The 19,056-nt window shown below is 38.2% G+C and overlaps 1 protein-coding gene and 1 pseudogene across 1 annotated transcript in view; both read left to right on the top strand.

The window, feature by feature from the left end:
- SELE (selectin E) overlaps positions 1-19,056 on the top strand; it is a 55,332-nt gene that overhangs the window by 12,218 nt on the left and 24,058 nt on the right. The window lies entirely within an intron of this gene.
- On the top strand, positions 17,100-17,821 carry LOC118885042 (annotated as a pseudogene).

The raw sequence follows: 19,056 nt of genomic DNA, 5'->3' as shown, positions 1-19,056 counted from the left end.
CTTCAAAGCCAGCAATAGTGGGTAAATTCATTCTCTCACTTTGAATCTCTTCTCTTTTTTCCTCTATCTCATCCTTTTATAACCTAACCAGGAAAGGTTTTCTGCCTTTAAGGTCTCATGTGATTAGACTGGGCCCACATGGATAATCCAGGATAATCTCACAGTCTCAAAGTCTGTACCCTTAATTACATCAGGAAATTCCTTCTCGCCATGTCATGCAACATAATCACAAGTTCCAGGAATTAGAGTTTGGGCATTTTGGGAGGTCCATTACTGTGCCTACTAAATTATCTAAAGGTAAAAATTCATTCATTGACTTATTCATTTATTCATTTTTTTCAACAAATATTTATTTAGTGCCTACTATATACCAGAAAATTTACGAGGCATTGGATGTTCTGTCCTATTTCACTTGTGAACTGTGAGAGGTGATAAAGCATTTGTGCATTGAGCAAATTTATCTGCTGAATTTTCTCTTGTGCCACATATTGTCTACAAGGAGAAGAGGTCTGGGAGGGAACTGACAACATAGGAGACTCTCAGACAACCATAATTGTGGTGCGTGGTCATCCATCTCTAACTCCTATGCTGATTCAGTTCACTTTTCACAGATCAGGGGCTGGGTGTGAAATGAGGAATTAATGATGTGGATGTACTATTGTGGGAGTTATCTTTAATTCAGAAAGAATCAATTCCTGTAACAATACATAAAGGCTTATGATGCGTGCTATGCTGTCACACTAGCATTCATAAATACAGTTTTTTCCCTACAAGAGCTTACAATTTAATTCAGGAGATATGGCACTTCAAATAGTTTGATGACAATGCAATATTGCATTTCATTAAAGCAAAAGTCATGCTTCACTTACAGGGAGCTTAAGAAGGGCACAACCAGTGCAAGCTTGAGATGTAGGAAAACTTCCTTTCCTTCTTGTGTATGTCACCAGCAGGGGTGGTGGTGGAGGTGGGAGAGAAGGATCAGAGTTCTCAATACCAACTGTGGCCAGAGCATCTCATTAATTGATGGACTATAAATAAAAGATAGCATTGTCATTATATATCCTTTCTCTGTTATCTGTTATCTTCCTTGAAAAAGAAAATCTAGGAAAAATTACACAAAATATAATACTCAAACACTGACAATACCAAATGCTGGTGAGGATGTGGAGTAAGAGGAACTCTCATTCATTGCTGGTGGGAATGCAAAATGGTACAACCACTTTGGAAGACAGTTTGGCAGTTCCTTACAAAACTAAATATACCCTTACAATATGAGCCACAAATCCTGCTTGTTGGTGTTTACCCAAATGAATTGAAAACTTATGTCCACCTAAAAACCTGCACACAGATGTTTATAGCAGCTTTATTCATATTTGTCAAAACCTGGAAATGACCAACATGTTCTTCAGTAGGTGAATGGATAAATAAACTATAGTACACTTGGAAAATGGAAAAGTGCTAAAAAGAAATGAGCTATCAAACCATGAAAAGATATGAAGAAAACTTGAATGTATATTACTAAGTGAAAGAAGCCATCTTTCAAAATTATATATTGTGGGCTTCCCTGGTGGCGCAGTGGTTAAGAATCTGCCTGCCAGTGCAGGGGACACGGGTTCGAGCCCTGGTCCGGGAAGATCCCACGTGCCGCGGAGCAACTAAGCCCGTGTGCCTAGAGCCCGTGCTCCGCAACAAGAGAAGCCACCACAGTGAGAAGCCCATGCACCGCAATGAAGAGTAGCCCCCTCTCACAGCCACTAGAGAAAGCCCTTGCGGCAATGAAGACCCAACGCAGCCAAGAATAAATAAATAAAAAGTAATAAAGTTCCCTTAAAAAAAATTACATATTGTATGATTCCAACCACATGACATTCTGGAAAAATCACAGCTATGGAGACAGAAAAAAGTTCAGTGGTTGCCATGGGTTTGGAGGCACAGAGGCTTTTCGGGGCAGTGAAACTATTGTGTATAATACTACAAAGGTGGATATATATCATTAGAAATAAAAAAAAATTTTTTTAACATCTTTATTGTAGTATAATTGCTTTACAATGGTGTGTTAGTTTCTGCAGTATAACAAAGTGAATCAGTTATACATATACATATATCCCCATATCTCTTCCCTCTTGCGTCTCCCTCCCTCCCACCCTCCCTATCCCACCCCTCTAGGTGGTCACAAAGCACCGAGCTGATCTCCCTGTGCCATGTGGCTGCTTCCCACTAGCCATCTATTTCACATTTGGTAGTGTATGTATGTCCATGCCACTCTCTCACTTTGTCCCAGCTTACCCTTCCCCCTCCCCGTATCCTCAAGTCCATTCTCATTAGAAATTTATCCAAACCCATAGAATGTATGACACCAAGAGCGAACTCTAAGGTAAATTATGGACTTTGGGTGATAATGATGTGTCAATGCAGGGTCATCAGTGGTAACAAATGTACCCCAGAGTGGTGGGGCCTGTGGATAATGGGGTAGGCTATGCATGGGGAGGGGTAAGGAGTTATATGGGAGCTCTGTACATGCTGCTCAAATTTCCTATGAACCTAAAGCTGCTCTAAAAATAAACCCTATTTTTAAAAATGCTATTGCTGCTATTTTTTGAGCACCTATTTTGTGCCAGATACCAGGCCAGGCTATGTTAGCCATTTCTTGTCCTCACAGCAATCCGTAAAATAGGTGTTATTAACTTTATTCTACAAATTAGAAAACTGTTTTTTTTTGTCCAGAATAAATGAGTTTGTCAAGGTCATTCAGCTAATAAGTGAGAATCTGAGATGTTAACCTTGATTCCCTGGCTGCAAAGACCTGTACTTTTTTTATTATATCATTTTCGCTAATAAACAAGAATATATATTTCTTTTTATAAATACAAGGGGGGGCATTATATTTAACAATATGGAGGACACGACAACAATCACTGAATCTTCAAGCAGAAAAAAATACCTGACTAAGAAGTAAGGAAATAAAAAGATTATGGATGAGAAAAACAGAAAATAAGGAGGTACACAGGAAGTAGCTAAAAGTCCTTTCCAGAGAAGAATGCTGTTCAAAGGCCAGTTATATCTGGAAGATTCCAACTTCCAGTTACAGGGAAGTAGTTCCTATCAAACCAACTCTCCAAGAGAAAACAACCATAAACTCTGGACTCCAGAGAGCAACCCAAAGCAGGTAGACATTGGGGAGGGGGGTCATCTACCCTTGGAAGAAGGGAGTAGCACCAAGATGAAAATTTTTCCCATTTTTGTCAAATTTTTGCCTCAGACAAGGCTAAAACTTAGATAGAAAATCCAAAATCTTACTGACCTGAATAAACAGAAGGCAAAGTTCAGGGCAACCATAGCAGCTAGAGGGAAAAAATCTAGAAAAGGAGAACTCCAGAGAAAGGGAGTCCCAAATTCTGTATATAATGTGCCCAAATCTCTAGCTGCTCATGAACTGCTGTGTGGATGGTAGAGGTCAAGCATATGGCTAAGGCTCAAAGAATTGAACAAAGATTTCTGCTGCTGCCCATTATGAAGGAGTTAGAGTTTGGAGTTTGAGTTCAGTTGAGTTACCTACCTGGTAGAAAAAATATTCCATACTCTTCAGGGAATCCAGCATCTCCACAATGAGCAGTTCAAAATGTCCAGGTGGCAACAAAAAATTATTATACATATAAATAAACAAGAAAATGTGACCCACACTTTTAAAAAAGTCCATGTAATAGAGACTGACCCCAAAATAACTCAGGTGTTGGAAACTGAGACAAGGATTTTAGATCAGCTATTATAATTATGCTCAAAAATGTAGATGAAAATATGATCATAATTAATGAACAAATAGGCAATCTCAGCAGAGAAATGGAAACTACAAAAAAGTGTGGAAATTCTAGAACTAAAAAATATAGTGTCTAAAATTTTTAAATTCACTGGGTGGACTTAACAGTAGATTGGTGATGACCAAATAGAATTATTGAACTTCAGGTTAGCTAAATAAGCATTACTCAATCTGAAGAACAGAAAGATTGCACACAGCAAAAAAAATAAATAAATAAAAATAAAAGAAGAAAGAAAAAGAAAAAAAGGCTCAGTGACATGTGGAACTGATAATGTGGTTGGGTAAGATAATACAAAGATGTTTTCTTACTGACCATAAAACCCACATTTCCTACATTCTAAATACATGCTATCTGCATATACTAAATCTGCTCTCAGGATGATGTCAATATTTGGCTATAGTTTTCTTTCTATGAGGTCTGCTATTCCCATCTTCGATGGTTTTTATTAGTTAATTCACCCAGCTGTTATGGAGCCTTTTTTGCTTGTACCAGCCACTGTGCTAATTGCTGTAGAAAATAGATGAAATGGATATTATTCTTGAAAGGGCATGAAATGAGTGCTACACTAGAGATGCAGGCAAAAGGCTATTGTATTATTATGATGAGAGGTTCACTGGAGTAATTCTTTCAGCAACTGTCCACCTCCTTACACTGGAGAGATCAGGAGAAGGAGTTGACCCCACAGTGTTTCAGTCCCTCCCTCCCTTCTCTTTGGGATCTGCTTGCCCACAGAGAACTTGTGTCCTACTCTGTGATATATGGTATAAGGTGTTATCCCTTCAGGACAAGACTTGTGTTGGACATGTGAGGTCAGAGACTAAGTGGGTAAGTCCAATTCTAGGTGCAATGTTAAGAAGTCAGTTGCTGAAGACCTAAGCCAAGTTCACCAAATTGTATGTCTATATTAACATTTTTAGTGGTGGTGTAGTATTTTGATGACCTATATGTACCATAGTTTAGGTTGTTTCTGATTTTTTCTTTTTGCTGTTACTAATAGTACTGCAATGAGCAAATTTTTATATGTATATCGTTTTTATTTTTTGGAAGTCTTAAATTTTATTTTATTTTTTATACAGCGGGTTCTTATTAGTTATCCATTTTATACATGTTAGTGTATATATGTTAATCCCAATCTCCCAATTCATCACACTGCCACTCCCCCTGGCCACTTTCCCCCCTTGGTGTCCATATATTTGATCTCTACATCTGTGTCTCTATTTTTGCCCTGCAAACTGGTTCAGCTGTACCATTTATCTAGGTTTCACATATATGCGTTAATATATGATATTTGTTTTTCTCTTTCTGACTTCCTTCACTCTGTATAACAGTCTCTAGATCCATCCATGTCTCTACAAATGACCCAATTTCATTCCTTTTTATGGCAGAGTAATATTCCATTGTATATATGTACCACATCGTCTTTATCCATTCATCTGTTGATAGGCATTTAGGTTGCTTCCATGTCCTGGTTATTGTAAATAGTGCTGCAATGAACATTGGGGTGCATGTGTCTTTTTGAATTACGGTTTTCTCTGGGTATATGCCCAGTAGTGGGATTGCTGGGTCATATGGTAATTCTATTTTTAGTTTTTAAAGGAACCTCCATACTGTTCTCCGTAGTGCTGTATCAATTTACATTCCCACCAACAGTGCAAGAGGGTTCCCTTTTCTCCACATCCTATCCAGCATTTGTTGTTTGTAGATTTTCTGATGATGCCCATTCTAACTGGTGTGAGGTGATACCTCATTGTAGGTTTGATTTGCATTTCTGTAATAATTAGTGATGTTGAGCAGCTTTTCATGTGCTTCTAGGCCATCTGTATGTCTTCTTTGAAGAAATGTCTATTTAGGTCTTCTGCCCATTTTTGATTGGGTTATTTGTTTTTTTAATATTGAGCTGCATGAGCTATTTATATATTTTGGAGGTTAATCCTTTGTCTGTTGATTTGTTTGCAAATATTTTCTCCCAGTCTGAGGGTTGTCTTTTCATATTGTTTATGGTTTCCTTTGCTGTGCAAAAGCTTTGAAGTTTCATTAGGTCCCATTTGTTTTTATTTCCATTACTCTAGGAGGTGGGTCAAAAAAGATCTTGCTGTGATTTATGTTAAAGAGTGTTCCTCCTGTGTTTTCCTTTAAGAGTTTTATAGTGTCGGGTCTTACATTTAGGTCTCTAATCCATTTTGACTTTATTTTTGTGTATGGTGTTAGGGAGTGTTCTAATTTCATTCTTTTACATGTAGCTGGCCAGTTTTCCCAGCATCACTTATTGAAGAGACTGTCTTTTCTCCACTGTATATCCTTGCCTCCTTTGTCAGATTAGTTGACCATAGGTGCGTGGGTTTATCTCTCGGCTTTCTATCCTGTTCCATTGATCTATATTTCTGTTTTTGTGCCAGTACCATACTGTCTTGATTACTGTAGCTTTGCAGTATAGTCTGAAGTCTGGGAGCCTGATTCCTCCAGCTCTGTTTTTTTTCCCTCAAGACTGCTTTGGCTATTCAGGGTCTTTTGTGTCTCCATACAACTTTTAAGATTTTTTGTTCTAGTTCTGTAAAATATGCCATTGGTAATTTGATAGGGATTGCATTGAATCTGTAAATTGCTTTGGGTAGTATAGTCATTTTCACAATATTGATTCTTCCAATCCAAGAATATGGTATATCTCTCCATCTGTTTGTATCATCTTTAAATTCTTTCATCAGTGGCTTATAGTTTTCTGTATACAGGTCTTTTTTCTCCCTAGGTAGGTTTATTCCTAGGTATTTTATTCTTTTTGTTGCAATGGTGAATGGGATTATTTCCTCAATTTCTCTTTCTGATCTTTCATTGTTAGTGTATAGGAATGCAAGAGATTTCTGTGCATTTTTATTGTATCGTGCAACTTTACCAAATTCATTGATTAGCTCTAGTAGTTTTCTGGTGGCATCTTTAGGATTCTCTATGTATAGTATGATGTCATCTGCAAACAGTGACACTTTTACTTCTTCTTTTCCAATTTGTATTCCTTTTATTTCTTTTCCTTCTCTGATTGCCGTAGCTAGGACTTCCAAAACTATGTTGAATAATAGTGGTGAGAGTGGACATCCTTGTCTCGTTCCTGATCTTAGAGGAAATGCTTTCAGTTTTTCACCATTGAGAATGATGTTTGCTGTGGGTTTGTCATATATGGACTTTATTATGTTGAGGTAGGATCCCTCTATGCCAACTTTCTGGAGAGTTTTTATCATAAATGGGTGTTGAATTTTGTCAAAAGCTTTTTCTGCATCTATTGAGATGATCGTATGTTTTTTATTCTTCAATTTGTTAATATGGTGTATCACATTGATTGATTTGTGTATATTGAAGAATCCTTGCATCCCTGGGATAAATCCCACTTGATCATGGTGTATGACCCTTTTAATGTGCTGTTGGATTCTGTTTGGTAGTATTTTGTTGAGGATTTTTGCATCTATATTCATCAGTGATGTTGGTCTGTAATTTTCATTTTTTGTAGTATCTTTGTCTGGTTTTGGTATCAGGGTGATGGTGGCCTCATAGAATGAGTTTGGGAATGTTCCTTCCTCTGCTATATTTTGGAAGAGTTTGAGAAGGATGGGTGTTAGCTCTTCTCTAAATGTTTGATAGAATTCACCTGTGAAGCCATCCAGTCCTGGACTTTTGTTTGTTGGAAGATTTTTAATCACAGTTTCAATTTCATTACTTGTGATTGGTCTGTTCATACTTTGTATATCTTGCTGGTTCAGTCCTGGAAGGTTATACCTTTCTAAGAATTTGTCCATTTCTTCCAGGTTGTCCATTTTATTGGCATACAGTTGCTTGTAGTAGTCTCTTAGGATGCTCTGTATTTCTGCTGTGTCTGTTGTAACTTCTCCTTTTTCATTTCTAATTTTATTGATTTGAGTCTTCTCCCCCTTTTTCTTGATGAGTCTGGCTAATGGTTTATCAATTTTGTTTATCTTCTCAAAGAACCAACTTTTAGTTTTATTGATCTTTGCTCTTGTTTTCTTTGTTTCTATTTCATTGATTTCTGTTCTGATCTTTATGCTTTCTTTCCTTCTACTAACTTTGGGTTTTGTTTGTTCTTCTTTCTCTAGTTCCTTTAGGTGTAAGGTAAGATTGTTTATTTGAAATTTTTCTTGTTTCTTGAGGTAGGCTTCTCTTGCTATAAACTTCCCTCTTAGAACTGCTTTTGCTGCATCCCATAGGTTTTTGCATCGTCGAGTTTTCGTTGGTATTTGTCTCTAGGTATATTTTGATTTCCTCTTTGATTTCTTCAGTGATCTCTTGGTTATTTAGTAATGTATTGTTTAGCCTCCATGTGTTTGTATTGTTTACAGATTTTTCTCCTGTAATTGATATCTAGTCTCATAGCGTTGTGGTCGGAAAAGATACTTGATATGATTTCAATTTTCTTTAATTTACCAAGGCTTGATTGTGACCCAAGATATGATCTATCCTGGAAAATGTTCCATGAGCACTTGAGAACAAAGCGTAATCTGCTGTTTTTGAATGGAATGTCCTATAAATATCAATTAAATTTATCTGGTCTATTGTGTCATTTAAAGCTTGTGTTTCCTTATTTATTTTCTGTCGGATGATCTGTCCATTGGTTTAAGTGAGGTGTTAAAGTCCCCCACTATTATTGTGTTACTGTCGATTTCCTCTTTTATAGCTGTTACCAGTTGCCTTATGCATTGAGGTGCTCCTATGTTGGGTGCATATATATTTACAATTGTTATATCTTCTTCTTGGATTGATCCCTTATGTAATGTCCTTCTTTGTCTCTTGTAATAGTCTTTATTTTAAAGTCTAATTTTTCTGATATGAGTATTGCTACCCCAGCTTTCTTTTGATTTCCATTTGCATGGAATATCTTTTTCCATCCCTTCGCTTTCAGTCTGTATGTGTCCCTAGGTCTGAAGTGGGTCTCTTGTACCTAGCATATATATGGGTCTTGTTTTTGTATCCATTCAGCAAGCCTGTGTCTTTTGGTTGGACCATTTAATCCATTCACATTTAAGATAATTATGGATATGTATGTTCCTGTTACCATTTTCTTAATTGTTTTGGGTTTGTTTTTGTAAGTCCTTTTCTTCTCTTGTGTTTCACACTTAGAGAATATCCTTTAGCATTTGTTGTAGAGCTGGTTTGGTGGTGCTGAATTCTCTTAGCTTTTGCTTGTCTGTAAAGCTTTTGATTTCTCCATCAAATCTGAATGAGATACTTGCCAGGTAGAGTAATCTTCGTTGTAGGTTCTTCCGTTTCATCACTTTAAATATGTCATGGCACTCCCTTCTGGCTTGTAGAGTTTCTGCTGAGAAATCAGCTGTTAACCTTATGGGAGTTTCCTTGCATGTTATTTGTTGTTTTTCCCTTGTTGCTTTCAATAATTTTTCTTTGTCTTTAATTTTTGTCAATTTGATTACTATGTGTCTCGGTGTGTTTCTCCTTGGGTTTATACTGCCTGGGACTCTCCGTGCTTCCTGGACTTGTGTGGCTATTTCCATTCCCATGTTAGGGAATTTTTCAACTATAATCTCTTCAAATATTTTCTCTGGTCTTTTCTCTCTCTCTTCTCCTTCTGGGACCCCTATAATGCGAATGTTGTTATGTTTAATGTTGTCCCAGAGGTCTCTTAGGCTGTCTTCATTTCTTTTCATTCTTTTTTCTTTATTCTGTTCTGCGGCAGTGAATTACACATTTCTGTCTTCCAGGTCACTTACCCATTCTTCTGCTTCAGTTATTCTGCTATTGATTCCTTCTAGTGTATTTTTCATTTCAGTTATTGTATTGTTTATCTCTGTTTGTTTGTTCTTTAATTCTTCTAGGTGTTTGTTCTTGAATTCTTCTAGGTCTTTGTTAAACATTTCTGGCATCTTCTTGACCTTTGCCTCCATTCTTTTTCGAGGTCCTGTATCATCTTCACTATCATTATTCTGAATTCTTTTTCTGAAAGACTGCCTATCTCCACTTCCTTTAGTTGTTTTTCTGGGGTTTTATCTTGTTCCTTCATCTGGTACCTAGCCCTCTGCCTTTTCATCTTGTCTATCTTTCTGTGAATGTGTTTTTTGTTCCACAGGCTGCAGGATTGTAGTTCTTCTTGCTTCTGCTGTCTGCCCTCTGGTGGATGAGGCTATCCGAGAGGATTGTGCACTGATGGGAGGGACTGGTTGTGGGTAGAGCTGGGTGTTGCTCTGGTGGGCAGAGCTCAGTAAAACTTTAACCCACTTGTCTGCTGATGGGTGGGGCTGTGTCCCCTCCCTGTTGGTTGTTTGGCTGAGCCGACCCAACAGTGGAGCCTACCCAGCTTTTTGGTGGAACTAATGGCGGACTCTGGGAGGGCTCACGCCAAGCAGTACTTTCCAGAACTTCTGCCACCAGTGTCCTTGTCCTCACGGTGAGCCACAGCCACCCCCTGCCTCTGCAGGAGACCCTCCGACACTAGCAGGTAGGTCTGGTTCAGTCTCCTATGGGGTCACTGCTTCTTCCCCTGGGTCCCGATGTGCACACTACTTTGTGTGTGCTCTCCAAGAGTGGAGTCTCTGTTTCCCCTAGTCCTGTCAAAGTCCTGCAGTCAAATCTCAGTAGCCTTCAAAGTCTGATTCTCTAGGAATTCCTCCTGCCGTTGCCAGACCCCCAGGTTGGGAAGCCCGAAATGGGGCTCAGAACCTTCACTCCAGTGGGGGGACTTCTGTGGTATAAGTGTTCTCCAGTTTGTGAGTCACCCACCTAGCAGTTATGGGATTTGATTTTATTGTGATTGCGCCCCTCCTACCGTCTCATTGTGGCTTCTCCTTTGTCTTTAGATGTGGGGTATCTTTTTTGGTGAGTTCCAGTGTCTTCCTGTCAATGATTGTTCAGCAGTTAGTTGTGATTCCGGTGCTCTTGCAAGAGGGAGTTACATGGATATTTCTGAAGAAAGAAATGGTATTGCTGGGTCAATGGGTTAAAGGCTGATAACTATTGACAAAATTTCCTCCAGAATACGTTGTAACAATTTTTACACCCACCAATTTTTCACAACCTCCTATCTTTTCATTTGGACCATCCACCTGTCCTCATGCAAACTTGTAGGAGCTCCATTTTGACTGCCTCATTCATCCACATCTTAATACTCTTTGTAGACACCAATCCTTGGGGATTGTCTACTGTCTGGGACATTCTGTAAAAGATGCAATATTTGCTGATAAATGTGTTGTCCTCTCTCTCTTCAACAATATGTCCCCAATTTCTATATAGACAACAGAAATATATCCAGTTTTTCAATATATGGTTTGAACATGTGGATGTCAAACACTCAACAAGATTTATTTTTAACCATGAAAAGTTTTCCATTTCCTGAAGCCTTGGTGGTAGAGAATGGGGATATAAAAGTAGGATGGAAGTCATTTTTGAGGATAAAGCCTTTTAATTCCATATTCTGAACTGAAACATGCCAGTGGAGCTAAACCAAGCACTTCTGGTATCATATCTCAAAATAGTTTACCAACATAACGATAATAAAAACTTGTCTATGTTTAGGTTAGAAACCTTACAAAACACTTGAAAGATAAGTGGGGTGTGGATTAATATCCCCATTTTAAAAATGAAGAAACTGAGTTTCAGAGAACACAAGTGTCTTGCCCAGGGTCACATTGTAAGTGGCCAAACAGGGACTTAAACTCAGACCTACATTCCAGTTTGAGCTGACAAGAAAGACTGAGGCAGATTAAACAGCACAGTGAATAGCTAAGAGCAAACTTGGCTTCCTTTCCTCTGCCTTCATTCATGTAAGAGTGAGCAAAGTACAATGGAAAGGGGTACCTTGCATGGGAAGAAGTTGGTAAACAGTTATTTCTTACATAGGTATCTGCTCCTGAATTCTCACCTTGCTGTCTTCTCTGGAACCACCATCCTTCCCAAGATCTTCTCTTGCAGGGATTGATGCTGCCACCTCAACACTGGACCTCTAGGGGGGCACTGATCCCTCCCACCCCTCACCCGACCATGATTAAGTATGAGAGAAAAACCTCAATGACCGTTTATTAACTAGCTTCTACGTGCCAATTACTGGGCTAGATTCTTTAATATTATCTCATCTAAACTGGAATTAGTATGCCCATTTTACATGTCAGGAAACTGCCAAGACTCCAGTAAGAACAGAATAGTCAAACATGTCTCTTTTCATCTTGAAGTGGCAAAGACGAGTGGCAGATTCTTTTGCATATTAAAATTAAAATGATGCATCAAAATGTAAAAGAAAAAATTAATACAGCAAAATCAAAGATAATTCCACCAATCTAACACAACTATCTTTTGTGTACCGTCTTATTATGTGCATACATTTTTCTAGAATTTGCAATCGACATGTATGAAAATTTTATGTTCACTTTTAAAATTTATCATCAGAACCATCTTCCATGTTACCACAATCTTCATAATGAGCATTTTAGTGGTTGCAGAGTAAATGATATCCCCCATGGACATTTAGGTTGTTTCCAGTATTTGGTTGTCCAAATCAAATTATGTTTTGTGCTAAGCGTTTTGTTACTGTTAAATTATTTCCTTAGAATAAATTCTCAAGAGCCATATTATTGAATAAAAGGGTATAAACATTTTTTATAGCCCTTCCCACATGGTACCACATTACTAGGCAAAAGGGCTCTATTAATCTAAGTGACACACATAAGTAAGTGCAGAGTTAGATATTTTCAAAAGAAACCATGCTGTTTTCCATTCCTGGCAATTTGATGAGTTAGGAACCTTGAAAGACTTTCCACGTTAAAACAACCAAGATATTGAATAAAATATAAAAGCCATTTTCTTAAATTAATTACTGAACTGACAAGAAAATACAGAATCTAAGATCCTCAAAATGGATTAAAACCAACAACCCTGGAAAGTAAGTACTAAAGCTCTCCTTTACCTTGGGTACTGCTCAACACAGAAGAATACCACATTGATGATTTGTATCCTTGCTTAGTATGATATTTGTATCATATTAAGAAACACATGATTCAATTTGATACATTATTGGTGACATTAAGTTTGATCACTAGATTAAGGTGGTATCTGTCAGATTTCTCCATTGTAAAGGCACCTTTACCCACTTGTAATGAATAAGTTATCTTTAGGGTGTTACCTTGAAACTGTATAAATACCTTGTTCTCCAACCATCTTTACCCAATAGTAATATTATACATCCATTAATAACACTTGCCTGAAAGAAGGTGATTTTTTCCCCATCATTTAAGTACTGTCAAATTCAAACTGCTTGAGCCAATTTGTGCACTCCCACCAGCTAGGTGTGAATTTCCAATGATCCACATCTTCACCAAACTTGCTAAGGTCAGACTTACCAAGTTTTATCATTTTAATGAGTATGGGATTGTATTTCCTATAAACTGACAGATTTAGATGCTTGTTCTAGATTCAGGTTCATTTATTTAGGTAAGGATATTTCATACATGATGCTGTATATTTCCTACTGTATCACGTCAAGAGGCACATAATGTCAGATTGTCAATCAATAGGTAAAAATATGGTCAACCGGATCTATCAATAGATATAATAATAAGGTTCCTCATCAAAAAAAAAAAAAAGAGAAAAAACAAACAACCCTGGTATCTAGTATAGCCTATTTTTTATGAAAAAAAAGTTTTTTATATGTATGCAAAATGCTTAAAAATAATACTTGCCTGAATTGACTATTATAATCATTGCTTGCAAAACAATTTTTCTCCTGTTCTGTCACTTCCTCTTTATTTATTTTGATATTCTTCTGTAAACAAGGGCTTCCCCTTTCTTCTTTCTCTATGGGCTCATGGATTCTTTTGTAGTCAATGTGTTATAATTCATTATTCTCAATATTCTTCTCATGTTCAAATTGCCCCATATTTGGCCAGTGAGGATTATTTCAAGCTGCCTCATATGTCCTTTAGATATGTTCCCATAAGTTTTTGAGCACTTGCTTATTTCTGGCACAGCAATAAATTCCAGGCTCACTTTGTGCTTTTCCTGCTCCAGACCTGGGGTCAGTCATTTCCCCAAGGAGAACTTGGTCCTTTTAGTGGAGAATAGTAATGAGAAATTAAGTTCTGACAATAGGTGTGCATATTTCTACTAGGATTGCCACTGAATCTAGGCCCTGTCAGACAGAGCTAGGAGATATATTTTATTAAGTAATGAGCTTATATGGCTATCTCACCATATAAGGGTTGTCAAATCCATATTTTAACTTCCCTTTTCCCATACTGATGATCTTAGTTCCCAATAACATCAATATATTTATTCATTTACTCAATCCTATAACACATGAAAAACCATTTCAGGATTAGTGTATCAATTTCACTACCAATAAAACCCTACAAGCTAAAGTTCAAGAAATTTTTTGCATTTCTTTTTGTCCTTAGAATATATCTGCTGAGCATGTACTATGCTCCATTGGTACTTGGATTGGCTCTTTTTTTCTCCTCTGAGTTTATGTTATCAATATCATTGTTATGTTATCAATATCATTATTGATAACAATTATTTCCTGTTTGCATTCAATTTTACATTTTTGTTTTTTCTACTCATGTTAGTTTATTTTTATTTTTTTATTTTATTTTATTTTTATTTTAATGTGTAAACACGAATATAGCTCAAAAGTCAAAACAATATATAGTTATATAGCCAAAGAAGCCGCCTTCTCTTCCACCCTATTCCCACTAACACCAGGAGAAAATCAAGTTCATTAATTTCTGATTTATCCTTCTTGTGCTTATTATTGAAAAATAAGCAGATGCATACATATTTACTTAATTTCCCTATTTTTATACTAAAGGTAGCACACTCAAGGAGTATATAGTACGCTTCCTTTAGCATTAAAAAAAAAGGGAAATAAGATAAATAAGGTATGCATCTGTTTATTTTAAAATAAGCACCTTGATTTTTAAAAATTAACAATGTAATTGAATGGCACTCCACTGTATAGAGGGTCCATAGTTTATTCAATGTCTCCTATTTTGTCCATTTAGATTGTTCCCAATATTTTGTTACTAAAATTAGAGTATAATGAATAATCTTGTGCATATATATTTTTATATTGTTGGAGTGTATCTTCACCACAAATTCCTAGAAATTGGATTGCTTGGTCAAAGAATAAATGCATGTGTAGTTTTGCTAGATATTGCTGAATTCCTTTCTATAAGTGGGGTACTGTTTCACATCCACACCAGCAATGTATGGAAGTGAATGCTTCCCCTCAGCCTCACCAAAAGAGTATGCTGTCAAGCTTTTGAAGAGACCCCCTTTTATATGGTTTGTCCCCGTATGGTCTCTATTCTCTTCCTTGCTCCCACCTCTCATAATCTTTATAGTTTATTTTGCCTTGTCGAGACTTTCTTTGATTCTGTTAAGTCTCCAGGAACAGAGCAGACTAGGAGTAGATCATATTTGCCTCGGAATTTTTACATTTACATTTTCGGAGAGGCTGCTTATTTGCAATGAGTCTGTTCTAAGACAGGGAGGTTCTGCTTCATATTCTTAGAACATCTAAACAAATAAGAACAGTCCTAAAAATAGTGAGCTATGAAACATTCACACTATATCATGCTGAACTTCACAAAAGCAAAGCCAAATTTCTTTTGGAACCAATCACTCAGCAAAACAAATCTCTATACAATTTCTTCCTACCTTGAACTTTTACAAGATTACTTGCAAAAGGGAAAATGAATGTCCAAGCCAGCACCAAAGGTTGGAAGATAGATGTAAAAGATGACAGGAAAACTGCTTACATTTCTGCTTATATATGTAGGAGGCTGGGAGAAACTTATACTTGCACAAAATGTTTTCCTTATTTTTATCAACAGGACTATTTTCCATTAGAGGAGAACCAATGCTTATAGAAACACTTGTCTAATTTGCAGTTTTTCTGAGACTGAAATTTAAATTGTATACACAGCACACAGAAAGGAAAATATATGTTGGTTAGAATGCCCCCCAGGGAGTGCGTGAGTCATTTTCTCTAGGGCTCTGTAAGTCTTAATTATGCGCACATAGTTTATGGAGAAAAGGTAAACGCTGTGCATTTATATTTAGATTGTTCCCAATATTTGCTATTAAAAATTATACCATAATGAATAACCTTGTGCATATATTATTTTCATACTGTTAGAGATATATCAGAGAATGGTATTGTAGGGAAAAAAGGTATCCATAATCAAGTAGACTGGGAAAATACCAACTTAGACAGATGTGGAACATAGTTCTACTCTGAAGGACTTCTCAGAGCCTTTAACATGCTAACCTGCATTAAGATTCTTTAAGAAGAGAACTATATTATGCAGTGTTTTCAAACGTATTTATGATATTCTTTTCACATCTCTGGAAAGTAGTGTTCCATAGAACATATTTTGTAAACCACTGCTGTGGTGGCATTTATACAATTAGGAACTCTGTAAAATCTTGGTACCCATTTCAGAGGAAGGTCAAGTGTCTGCTCTTCTTCATTTTCCAGAATGTAATCTACCCACTCCAGAGTCTCTGGAGGGCCTTATTGCTTTGCTATGAGCAGCATTTCCTATTTATTTTCCTTCACTCAATCCAGGATCTATTTCTCAAGGAATGGGTTTCATGACACTAGCCTGGAAATTTCCCACCTGTCCAGGCTGATAGACTCTTTTTTAGGATTGAGGCATTGCTAACAATAATTTATTCCCATTCTAAAGACCAGGCAAATTCTTAGTTGCCATCTGTCATAGCCAGCTTTGGCTGATCATCTCTGAATAGCTAAGTCTAAAATTAGCATTTCTAATGGTATTTTACATGGTACTATTTATTGAGTGACTATGTCCGCCAAGTGTTTTATTCCTTTTATGTCATCTATTTTTACTTAAAAAGAAAAAGAAACCCACAGCTTTACAGTATAGAAAGAATTCCCATTTTACAGACACCATACTGCTTTACAGATGATGAACCTGAAGTTCACAGAGACATGGCCTTACTCAAGTTCACACAGCCAGTTTGTGGCAATACCCAGAATGGTTTGTTTTGCTGATTTGACCAAATTTTTATTTTATTTCATGCTGCTTCCCAGTTATTTAGCAAAGTGGAGACCTTAGCCAATTATCTATTGGAGTGGCAGACCTTCCCTCTGCAGGCACCGGGGTGGGGTGGGCTGAGCTGAGACCAGAGGGTCCTCGGCTAAAGCCAAAGCAGGTCAAAGTGCAGAGACTCGCGCCACTGAGACGTGAAGGCCCTCCTCAGCTGCCTCTTGATCCAGGTGGGTGGGTGCTCGCCCTAGCTCTCCTCTCCCCCCGCCCCATGGAGAAGACAGAGCTGATCCAGAAGGTGGAGCTGGCCGAGCGCTATGACGATATGGTCACCAGCACTGAAGGCCGTGATGGACCGGGGGCGCCGCGCTGTTTAAGGCAGAGCGCAACCTCCTGTCTCTGGCCTACACGAACGTGGTCAGGGGCCACAGGTCCGCCTGGAGGGTCATCTTGAACATCCAGCAGAAAACTTGCACCTCTGAGCAGAAGTTGCAGCTGATTAAGGACTGTCGGGAGACGGTGGAGTCCGAACTGAGGTCCATCCGCGCCACGGTCCTGGATTTGTTGGATAGGCATTTAATAGCCATTGCACCTAATCCAGAGAGTAAGATCTTCTATCTGAAAATGAAGGGAGATTACTTCCGGTGCCTTGCTGAAGTTTCATGTGGTGATGATCAGAAATAAACGATAGATAATTCCCTAGGAGCTTACCAAGAGGCTTAAGCAAGAAAGAGATGCATCCCACACGCCCCATCTGCCTGGGGCTGGCTCTTAACTTTTCTGTATTTTACTAGGAGACCCTTAATAACCCAGAACTTGCCTGCACACTGGCTAAAATGGCTTTTGATGCCGTCACTGAAGAACCTGATACACTGAACGAAGAAGAGGCGTGTAAAGACAGTGCCTTCAACATGCAGTTTCTTAGAGACAACTTTATGGACATCAGACAGTGCAGGAGAAGAATGTGATGCGGCAGAAGGGGCAGAAAACTAAGTACGTGTAGGGTGTCGTCCTTCTTCCCCTCAAGAAACCGTTTTACAGTAAGTCCCTTACATACGAACCTTCAAGTTGCGAGCCTTCAAAGATGCGAATGTGGTTTGCATGTCCAGTCACGTAAGTTAGTTCACATGTCTGGCGTACATTGTGACATGCCTGCATACTCTACAAGTGGTTGTGCTTTTGTGTACTCTACTGTACAGTACTGTATAGAGTACAGTAGCACAGTATCTTTATTTCAAGCCCAGGATGTCTGCAAGCAAGCGTAAAAGCAGTGGTTATTGTAGCTGGTACTGCTGAGAAGAGCCAAGCGATAACGATGGAAGCATTGCTAGAGCTAGATCTGCAAAAGGACAACTTCATTGAACTTCCTTGCTGTGCAACATGAGGAGCTTACTAATGAAGACCTGATGGAATTGGAGGCCCAGAGGAAGGATGAAGAGAGACAAGAGAAAGAAGTAAGTGAAGAAGTGAAGAGATTCATGACGCAGGAAATGGCAAGGGGGTTTTCTTTACTTGAGGAGGCACTGTTAGTTTTTGAGGCACAGGACCCGAATGTAGAACGGTACACGAAGGTTACAGCAGCTGTTCAGAATGCAATCCAGTGCTACTGTGTCATCTATGATGAGAAAAAAAGAGCTACTACCCAGACATCACTGGATCAGTTTTTCAAGAGGGTAGATGGAATTGAATCCAGCAAGGAACCAGAACATGTGCCATCAACGTCAGGTGTGAGTGGAATTGCAGCATGCCCTCCATCTCCTGTTGCTGACGATCCTTCAGCTCTACAATCTCCCACCTCTTCCCCCTCCTCCAGTCAGTAACTCTTCTTGCCTGGTCACTTGATACCAGCCCTTGTATGCTAGCTGTTGTACTGAACTACTGTACTTTTCAAGGTACTGTACTGTAAGATTAAAAATGAAATGGAGGTATTTGTAATGAGGTGGATGGAGTTAGAGTCTGTCATACAGAGTGAAGTAAGTCAGAAAGAGAAAAACAAATACAGTATGCTAACACATATATATGGAATCTAAGGAAAAAAAAAAAAAGGTCATGAAGAACCTAGTGGCAAGATGGAAATAAAGACACAGACCTACTAGAGAATGGACTTGAGGATATGGGAAGGGGGAGGGGTGAGATGTGACAGGGTGAGAGAGTGTCATGGACATATATACACTACCAAATGTAAAACAGATAGCTAGTCGGAAGCAGCCGCATAGCACAGGGAGATC

The sequence above is a fragment of the Balaenoptera musculus genome, chromosome 1 (assembly GCF_009873245.2).
Source record: "Balaenoptera musculus isolate JJ_BM4_2016_0621 chromosome 1, mBalMus1.pri.v3, whole genome shotgun sequence".
Taxonomy (NCBI): domain Eukaryota; kingdom Metazoa; phylum Chordata; class Mammalia; order Artiodactyla; family Balaenopteridae; genus Balaenoptera; species Balaenoptera musculus.
Note: the sequence above shows the minus strand (reverse complement) of the source record. Positions and strands in the feature narration are given on the sequence as shown.